General features: G+C 40.3%; 1 pseudogene; it reads right to left on the reverse strand.

Moving 5' to 3' along the window:
* Positions 1–1,829: 1,829 nt before the first annotated feature.
* On the reverse strand, positions 1,830–8,957 carry LOC132214608 (large ribosomal subunit protein eL15-like; annotated as a pseudogene).
* Positions 8,958–9,920: the final 963 nt, after the last annotated feature.

Raw genomic sequence — 9,920 nt, forward strand, 5'->3', positions numbered from 1 at the left:
ATCATTGATTGGCTGCCTCCTGCACACTCCCCACTGGGGACCAAGCCTGCAACCCAGGAATGTGCCCTTAACTGGAATTGAACCTGGGACCCTTCAATTCACAGGTTGACGCTCTATTCACTGAGCCAAACTGGATAGGGCTAACTAATCCTTACTTTCTGTGTTAGTCATTATTTTTTTAATTTCCAGTGTACAGATGAAGTAAAAAACAGAAGAAATATTTTGATTTTTAGTTGTACCTATGTTTAGATATATAAATGGTGCAATTTAACTTTTATATTACTGTTTCAAATATGGACTGTCTTACCAACTCTCCCCCCCACCCCATTATCTCAATGTTTCAACTTTTTTGTTGGCTATGTTCATGGGCGTGTTGACCGCAAATGTATAGAGAAATGTGATAGCTAATTGACCTTTCATATCCTGATGATCTCTTACCATTTTTTTGGGACTGGAGTTTCATTTGATATCTAAAGAAAGCTATGGACCTTTTCTTGAGAAAAATACATATTTATAAAAAAAATTTAATATACATTTCTAGACATTTTATCCAATCTGGCTTAAGAACTGCTGTCTAACTTCAGAAATTAAGTACCCAAATTTAGACTATGTTATTTAGTATATGTTATTTGCCCATTTCTACAGACTACTTTGCATTCATTTGAAAAATATTAATTATCAAATTTGTGCATGTTATAGAATTTCCGTGCTGAGAAGAAGCCAGGAATTTAATTATCAAGGAAACAAAAATTTATATTGTCTGCTGTACAAATTTAGAGAAGGACAAATTGTGCGGGCTGAAATGTTTTTGGGTACATTGGGTTGAATTAGGCTTAAGAAGTTAGGGAACACAGGTGGAAGAAAATGGGTCATGCTATCTGTAGACTAAAGCAGTGTTTTTCAAACTCAAGCAATGTAATGACTCATTTTAAAAGAAAAAAATAATTATTGTGGCTTGTCAGTGTTGACTTATTTTTTTGAAATGTGATATTACTTAAATATGCAAAAAGCACAAAACTTGACTTGAACACTTTCTTCTTATGACTCTTATGCAACTGTCAAACCCAGAACTGTTCTACACATCCCACACAAACAAAATGACATAAACAATGATAAGGATATGTTGCTGCTGAATTGCCTATTCCAACAGAAATGTGGAACTGGAAACCAGCCATTATGGCGTAGGTTCTTTTGAATTCAACATGCCCATGCTACTAGGACTTAAAGGTATGGTTTATGCTTTTTTAAAAAATTAGCTCAAAAATAGTTGAAGTAGTACTCTCTGATGTCAACTTGATTGTGAACATAAAATGTGCATAGTATTCAGTTACGAGACAGTTATTCAGATGATTCAGAAGGTCTTTGTATTAATTTTTAAAAGATTGTAATTGGTATGGTGATTTGAAACGGGCCAAAAGACATTTCTGGGATGGTAGAAACTTCTTATATCTCGATTTGGGTATTATTTTCATGGGTGCACACATTTATCAAAACTCATCAAATTATAATTCACTGTATGTAAATTTTACCTTGATAAACACCAATTTATAATTGGAATAAAAACAAAATTATAAAATTTTTACAAGAATTCTCATATTGTGAGAATAGGTCCATGGACTTGGACTTTGGGACCCACCATCAAGGAAGACTCTCCTGGTCACCAAACAGTATTTATGACTATGTACCACTTTGGCCCAGACCCCTATGCTGTTTTCTACTAGGTGAATAGAATTTGCCCGTGCATAAGCAGTGAAGACACTGTGTGCCCAGAGTAGACAGTCTCAGCAGTGTGACTTATACCAAGTCCCGTCAGTCATCTTGATTCCAACTCAGCCTTCGAATTCTCTAATACTCCTCTGAGAAGTCCTCATTCCACCTTCGTAGCCACATGGGAGAAGTGAGAGGAGGGTAACCTGAATAATACAGAAGGAAAGGGAACCAAGAGAGTAACAATCTGAAGAAGGTTAGAGTTTATTACATGCTTTTGTCTTCAAAATTTTTATTTTCACATTGAACACTTGTGAGAGAAGTCAACATTTTTAAAGTTTTCTGAGCAGACATCAAAATTAGTTAGACCCCTGATCCTGTGAGTTATTTCCTGTTCTTGTGATTTTTCAGCTTGTGGAGGAGGAGGATTGTGACCTTATAGTCTCTCATGAGCGCCTTTTTCTTCTATGTCTATTAATTTTTTTTTAGAGTGAAATATGCTTGCAGCACAAGTTTTAAAAATTTCAAGTTATTTTACCATCCGATCACATGAGCTCTTCCAAGTGTTTAGATAGGCAGTCCTCAGTAAAAGGCAGGGTGATCTAAGACCCAAGCTTCTATTGACTCATTCCTAAAGGTTGCATCATGGTCTCATATGGCTGCCACAGCTCTAGCATTATATCCTTGCTCTAGAAAAGAAGAAGAAGGAAAGTCAAGGACAAAATAGGGACCTCTTCCCAGCTACTCAGTTTCTTAAATAGCCATCCTAGAAGTCTCACACAACACTCCACTTAGACCCCATTGTCCGGAACTGAGTCTTATAGACTTCAAGAAAGAGTGTAAACTTTTATTTTGGGCGAAGAACATCCAGCTAAATATCATGTCCCTTGATTGGTGGAAGGAAAAATGGATTTTGAATCAGACAGCCAACAACCTGTGTGACAAATGGAAAGCCACCAAAGGATTTAAAACCAGGGAACACCATGATGCTTTATAAAAGAATACTCTGAGCATGTTTTCATATGTCTCTTGGCCTTTTTTATGTCCTCTTTCGAAAAGTATCTATTTAGGTCTGTTGCCCATTTTTTGATTGGGTTTTTTATCTTCTTTTTGTTAAGTTGTATGAATTGCCTGTAAATGTTGGAGATTAAACCCTTATCGGTGATAACATTGGCAAATATGTTCTCCCATGCAGTGGGCTTTCTTGTTGTTTTGTTGATGGTTTCTCTTGCTGTGCAGAAGCTATTTATTTTGATGAAGTCCCATTTGTTTATTTTCACTTTATTTCCACTGCCCTAGGAGCTGTATCGGTGAAGATACTGCTTCCGCATGTGTCTGAGATTTTGCTGCCAGTGGATTCCTCTAAGATTGTTATGATTTCCAATCTTACGTTTAAGTCCTTTATCCATTTGGAGTTTATTTTTGTGTATGGTGTAAGTTGGTGGTCTAGTTTCATTTTTTTGCATGTATCTGTCCAAATTTCCCAACACCATTTATTGAAGAGACTGTCTTGACTCCATTGTATGCTCTTGCCTCCTTTGTCAAATATTAATTGAGCATAGTGGTTTGGGTTGATTTCTGGGTTCTCTATTCCATTCCATTGGTCTAGCTGTCTGTTCTTGTGCCAATACTAGGCAGTTTTGAGAACAGTGGCTTTGTAATACAGCTTGCTATCTGGTATTGAGATCCCTCCTACTTTGTTCTTCTTTCTTGGGATCAATGCAGCTACTCGGAGTCTTTTTTTATTCCAGGTGATTTTTTGAAGAGTTCGTTCTAGGTCTGTGAAATATGCTGTTGGTATTTTAATGAGGATTGCATTGAATCTATAGATTGCTTTGGGTAGTATGGACATTTTAATGATGTTGGTTCTGCTCAAAGTCACTAATCATCTGAAAGATGCAAATCAAATAACAATGAGGTACCATCTCACAACTGTCAGGATGGCTATCATCAACAAATCAACAAATGACAAGTGTTGGTGAGGATGCAGATAAAAAGGAACCCTCGTGCACTGCTGGTGGGAATGCAGACTGGTGTAGCCACTATGGAGAACAGTATGGAGTTTCCTCAAAAAACTAAAAATGGAACTCCCATTTGACCCAGTGATTCCACTTCTAGGAATATATCCCAAGAAACCTGAAACACCAATCAGAAAGGATATATGCACCCATATGTTCATAGCAGCACAATTCACCATAGCTAAGATCTGGAAACAGCCTAAGCTCCCATCAGCAGATGAGTGGATTAAAAAACGGTGGTACATCTACACGATGGAATACTATGCTGCTGTAAAAAGAAAGAAACTCCTACCATTTGCAACAGCATGGATGGACCTGGAGAGCATTATGCTAAGTGAAATATGCCTGTCAGAGAAAGATAAATATCACATGATCTCACTCATTTGTGGAATATAATGAACAACATAAACTGATGAACAAAAACAGATCCAGAGACAGAGAAGCATTGATCAGATCGTCAAATCTGAGGGAAGGTAGGGGAGGGTGGGCAGAAGGGGAAGAGATCAACCAAAGGACTTGTATGCGTGAATATAAGCATAACCAATGGACACAGACACCAGGGGGGTGAGGGCATGAGCGGGGGCGGGGGGAGGTGGCGGTTGGGGGTAAGAGGGGGATAAGGACACATATGTAATACCTTAATCAATAAAGAAAAAAAAAGAATACTCTGGCCCTGGTGGAAAATTGCTTCTGAGAGGGAAACGGTGGAAGCAGGAAGTCCAGTAAGGAGTCTGTTGAGGAGTTCAAGGACTAGATAATGGGCTTGGACTAGGTGGGTGGCAGTAGTGGTAGAGTGGATAGATCTAGGCTAGATGTCAGAGTTCAGATCTACAGGTCTTGGTAACAAGGGAGGTGTGAAAGAAGAGGGGGATTCAAGAATGAACTCCAGGTTTTCTAGCTGGAGTAACTGAGGATGATGGTGCAATTTATGGAGATGAGGAAGACCAGTGAGGGAATGAGCTTGTAGGGAAAATTAGGAGGTTAGTTTTAAGTATGTTAGGGTTGTGATATCTGTGGGAGGTTTTGAGTAAGCAGTTCGATAAATATTTCAGGAGTTCAGAAAGGAGGTTAGAGTCTATTAATTGGGTTTGTAGTTCTAGGGGTGTTTACAATCACCCAGGGAAGGTTTAGAGAGGGAAGGGGCTCCCAAGGGGCACTAACATTTAGAGTTTTTTAGGGAAGAAGATGTCAACAGAAGAAAGTGCGGAGAGGCCAGGGAAAACCAAGGGGTGTCGTATTTTGGAAACCTGGAAAGGCAGGGCTTCAGGATCACATGCTCTAATGGCCCAAGGTTGCTGAGAGGCTGAATAAAGGACGGCCAGGAAGACGTCCAGTAGCCCTGGAAATCTGGAGGTCGCTGTGCCCTTTGTACAAACGTTTCAGTGGAGCGGTGGGGATGGATGCAGGAGTGGAGTGGGGACCAGTAGCACCCACCTGCTGTGTATAGGCTGCGAGCCTCTGAAAGACGAAGATCAGCTCAGGAAAACCAAAATCCTCAGTGGATACTTGGAGGAGGCGGGATGGAGCCCATGCAATGACTTTAAGCTGCTGCTTGCCAGTGTGTGGCTGCAGGATAGCTCTGGGGACAAAAGAACAGTTTGTCAACTTACTGAACATTCGTCAGGAGTGGACATGATGGTGAGGAAACCGTTCTGGAAGAGTGTCCTTCTCTGCTCGAAGCTCACAAGTACAACAGGTTCTACCAGGGCCTGGAAGGAGAAAAGCCTGCACAAATCTGATCCGTTAGGCACCTGGAAACCAGGAAATCATACGCAAAATCATTGTTGACCCTCCCTCCCCCCCAAAGATATAGCAACATCATTTCTGGTGTTTGAAGAGTTTTTAAAGAATCTTGGCCCAGACTTTCCTGATGGGACCGAACTGAGCCTGGCGGATGTGCCTCTGCTTTGAAACCGTGGTTTACAGCCGAAGGTCCTCAGTGTTCTCCTCACATGTCTTCTCTGCAGCAGGAGTGAGTAATATCCCTGTAATTAAAAAATGTCTGGCACCTGGAAGCCAGAAGGGCCCACCCCCTGATGTCAATGATGTAAAAACAGTCCGCCAGCTCTTTATGTTGCGAAGCTCGTACTTATTTATATCTGTGAGTGGTCGGCCTCTGTGGGTTGCTGTGTCCCTTAAGTACTATAATCAATGCCACCCTGCAGTGGTCCCCAGTCCTATGAATAGTTGCTTCCTAAGTAATTCTTACATTTCAGGGACACCTTGTCTACTCAGGATCTTAATTTTGTTATGAGTAATTGGGCGAGGAGGCAGGCCAGACTTTACGTTAAACCCTTCATCTGATGAGTTATTTCTGGCTTCTGGGGACAGTCCATCATGCTGGGAAGAAGAGTGAGAATTTATGTTCCCCGAGCTTCCTTCTTCCTCTTTGACAAAGTGAAGTAGGGTTATATTACAGGCCACGGAGCAGGGTGGCACATATTCCCTAGTGCAGAGGTCTTCAAAGTGTGATCCCTAGAGCATCATCAGTGCCACCGGGGAATTCATTAGAAATGCAGTTTTATTCACTAACCCAAACCTATTGTATTCAAACTGGGAGGTGGTTCCCAGCAGTCTGGCTTTAACAAGCCCTCTAGGTGATTCTGTCACAAGCTTAACACTGAGAAGCACTCCCCTATCAGGAAGGAGAGAGATTCAGGGCCATTCCAGAATAGAAGAAAAAATTCAGATTAATGGGGGTAACACTGGACCTGTGGTTGACTATGTTATGTAGCGGACAAACCTATAGGTTTGAACTCACTTTCTGAGGCCTTGGTGATGTCCCGTCTACCCATGTACTCACTGGAAAGGAGGGAAGGGAAAAGGGAGGGAGTCGTGATGGGAACGTGAATTGGAGTGGAAACAATAGAGGCAGCTTGAGTAAGACGTTAGATTGTAATAGGAAACAGAAAAAAGACAGGGTTGTAAAGCATAAAAATATACATAAAAGGTGTTTCCAGGAGAAGGTCCACTTTCCTGTATCTAAAACTTAGAGGTGTCTTTACAGATTGAAGGCTTTCATTTTTATGACTTTTTTTTTTTCATATTACTGCTTTGGTTTCCTTTTTAAAACTCAAAAAATGATAAGAATCATTCTTTGCAGCAAAAATTTGCTTTGAACATGCTAATGTGTTATGGGATTCAACCGTATCTGTAACATTTATTTTAAATGTGTGGTTAAGAACATTCTTTTTTGACTATAAATGCTCAGGAGGGGGCCTTTCTACATCCTCTTAGTAGGAAATGGAATTCCTTTTTATCTCTGACATCTGGCTCATCCTTGGTGGGGTGGTCTTCCCTCCCCTCATCCATAATGGTAACCACACGATGTGTGTCCTGTTTCCATGGCTGTGACCAGATCTGAACCCCACTGCAATTCTGCAGGGACATATAACAAATGGTGCTGCAGCATTTTTTGGCTTTTTTTTTTTTTGGTTGGGAGGAGAGGAGGGATGCATATCCTAACAGTATCTTCAAAGTGCATAGGTAATGACATGAGGTCTTGAAAGATCTTAATAACTTATCAAAGGAAAAATAAATAGGCAGATGTACATTTAAAAAATTTTGAAAGTGGACTTTGATTTTTATACCCAGAAATTCAGTCCACAGCTAATAACATATGTGAAGAATATGCCTTCTTAAACAATATGCAAAAGCAAACTTGTTTTATTGCTAAAATAATATGGCATTTTATATCTCAGCATCTTAGTGTGAGTAGTGTTATTGCACCCTCACCTTCCTGCCTTTGATTTCCTGAGTGTAACTCTTGTGTTAAAAACACATCTGTCACTTTCATTTGCAGTATAGATGATTTAACTTTTTTCTATTTTTTTCTTTTTCAAGTTTTTGTAAAATTAAGAAGAAATTGGGGGAGGTTTGCCAGATTTAGCAAATAAGAATACAGATTGCCCAGTTAAATTCAGTTAAATAATACTTTTTATTTGTTTGTGTTTGTTTTTCAGTATAACTATGTCCCAGGTGATATTTGGGACATATTTTCATTAAAAATTTATTCATTGTTTATCTGAGACTTAAGTTTAACATGGTGCACTGTGTTTTATCTGACAGCCCTAAATTGGTAGTAACTCCAAAATTATAGCTTCTAAGCATTATAGTCATTCAAAATTGCTCCAGCTATTAACGAAATTGCCTTAGATAAGGATATATATACCTGGATATTCTTGGGTTATATCTTATGGCTGTGGGCTATGTACACTTTTAAGTCACTCTGGAGGAAATTCTACCCTTTCCACTCCTCAAGAAATCACATCATATGCAGTGAATGTGAGCAATAGTCTTATAGGGATAATCTTCAAGACATCCTACATTTTTTTCCAGTGTAATTTTTAAATAGGTTATACACACACATTTCTTTTTCCTCTCATAGGTTTTCTAAATTTATAATAAGTGACCTTTGGTGCATTAAAAAAATTGTGATGAAATACACAAATTTTATCACCTTAACTATTTTTTTATAGTCTTCAAACATTATTGCATTTTAACCTTCATCATGTGACAATGCATTCATGAAACAATCTGCAGACCAGTTTTAACAAATCAAAGAACACTTTTAAGCAGACAAGACTGTCCTAAATTGTGTCTTAGGTAATAATTTTACAAACATTGCTTATATTAGCGTAACGCTGGAGCTGCAGGGCATTGCACCTTCTCCAAGCTGCACATAGAGAACCACCCATAGTGTGGTGGGACCTGTGGCCCTTCCCACGGGCCTGCAGATGTGGGCCCTCACATCTCCCTGTGCTTGTGGACTGGTTTCGTGGTCCCCTGGGTGTCAGGATTTCTCCTAATAGCCTTATGGAATGGATCAAGGAGGATAACCTCAAAGAATTTGTACGTGGAATCTTGACCAACCCAGTAAGAAGTCAGGACTCTCAGAGCCCCACAGTGGCATCCAGCTTGCTTCTCGGCAACAGACTGACGACTTCAGGCAAACTTTAGTGGTTAACTCCATGATGGACAGGCTTGCCTTAGGTCGCACCTTTAGGAACAGCACATGCGGCCACCGCGGTGCACACGGATCTGATAAATGACATAGCCTTGCTTGGCTTAGCATCCCAGCCTGCTCGCTTTGACAGAGCAGATGTGGCTCTCAGACAGCTGGCGGTACTGCCAGCAGCGCAGCCTGAGAAGGAAGCGCATTACGTCCGACTGCTTCTTCCTCCATAGCTCCTGGATGTACTTGCAAGCGCCCATCTTGGTTTACCTGATGTTTGCGGCCAGGCGGAAAGGGAGAGCCTTTCTCCCACCTCATCTGAACTATTTTCAGGTGTATAGTTCCAAGGCAATAAGTAGTTTTACATTCTTGTACAAATATCATCAACATTCATGTTCAGACCTCTTTTCATATTGCAAAACAGAACCGCTGCCCAGTAAATAGTAGCTCTGTTCCCTCCTCCCTCCAGCCGCTGACTCCACCTCCTCTAGTCAGTGATCTCTGTTCCCAGGTTTGACTGGCAGCAAGCACCTTCCCTACATCACCCGGATTTCCTGCCCGTGTGCCCATCTTTCCTGTTGTCCGGGGCCTTCTCCTAGTAATCTGCAGGGAATGGACCGGGGGTTCCCTGGGGAGTGTAAAGTTGCAGCTTCCTGGTGAAGCTGCCCAGATGGCCATGCTTATAATGTTTGGTCTCGCTTTTGCACCTTTCCTATTATTAATAACCAGCTAATTACAACTGTATCACTATGATTGTCTTAAGGCTTATTATTTTTTAAGTGAATTGCACATTGGATATAAAAGTAATTTAAATTCCTCATACTCAGTTCTCTTATTATTCTGCTCATCAGCATTTGGCATCTGTGGACTTGGAAAATATTTCAACTTCTTGAACGTTATCATATATGTGGCATGAAACAAATATATGTGCAACACCATTTGAAAATATTTATAGGTACTTTATTCATGGAGGTCACTGTTGGAATTTTGAGTTTTAGGCTTTTAAGTGGATCCTGGAGTCAATGATTTTTTAGATCTTAGGTCTGTCTGAATTCCTGAGCATGCTACTAACCATTTGGCCTGCAGGGGTTACTTTTAAGCTAATTTATTCTGGTTTCTCTCTGTGTTTTGAGACTTTAAATGGCTAACTTTGCATGAAACAAGCTTACACTAGGACCATCTGGTGTATCAAGGTGACCGATTCTCAACTCATTTGATTAAATGTTTCCTTCTCGAATGCT

This window comes from Myotis daubentonii, chromosome 13 (assembly GCF_963259705.1).
Source record: "Myotis daubentonii chromosome 13, mMyoDau2.1, whole genome shotgun sequence".
Lineage (NCBI taxonomy): Eukaryota > Metazoa > Chordata > Mammalia > Chiroptera > Vespertilionidae > Myotis > Myotis daubentonii.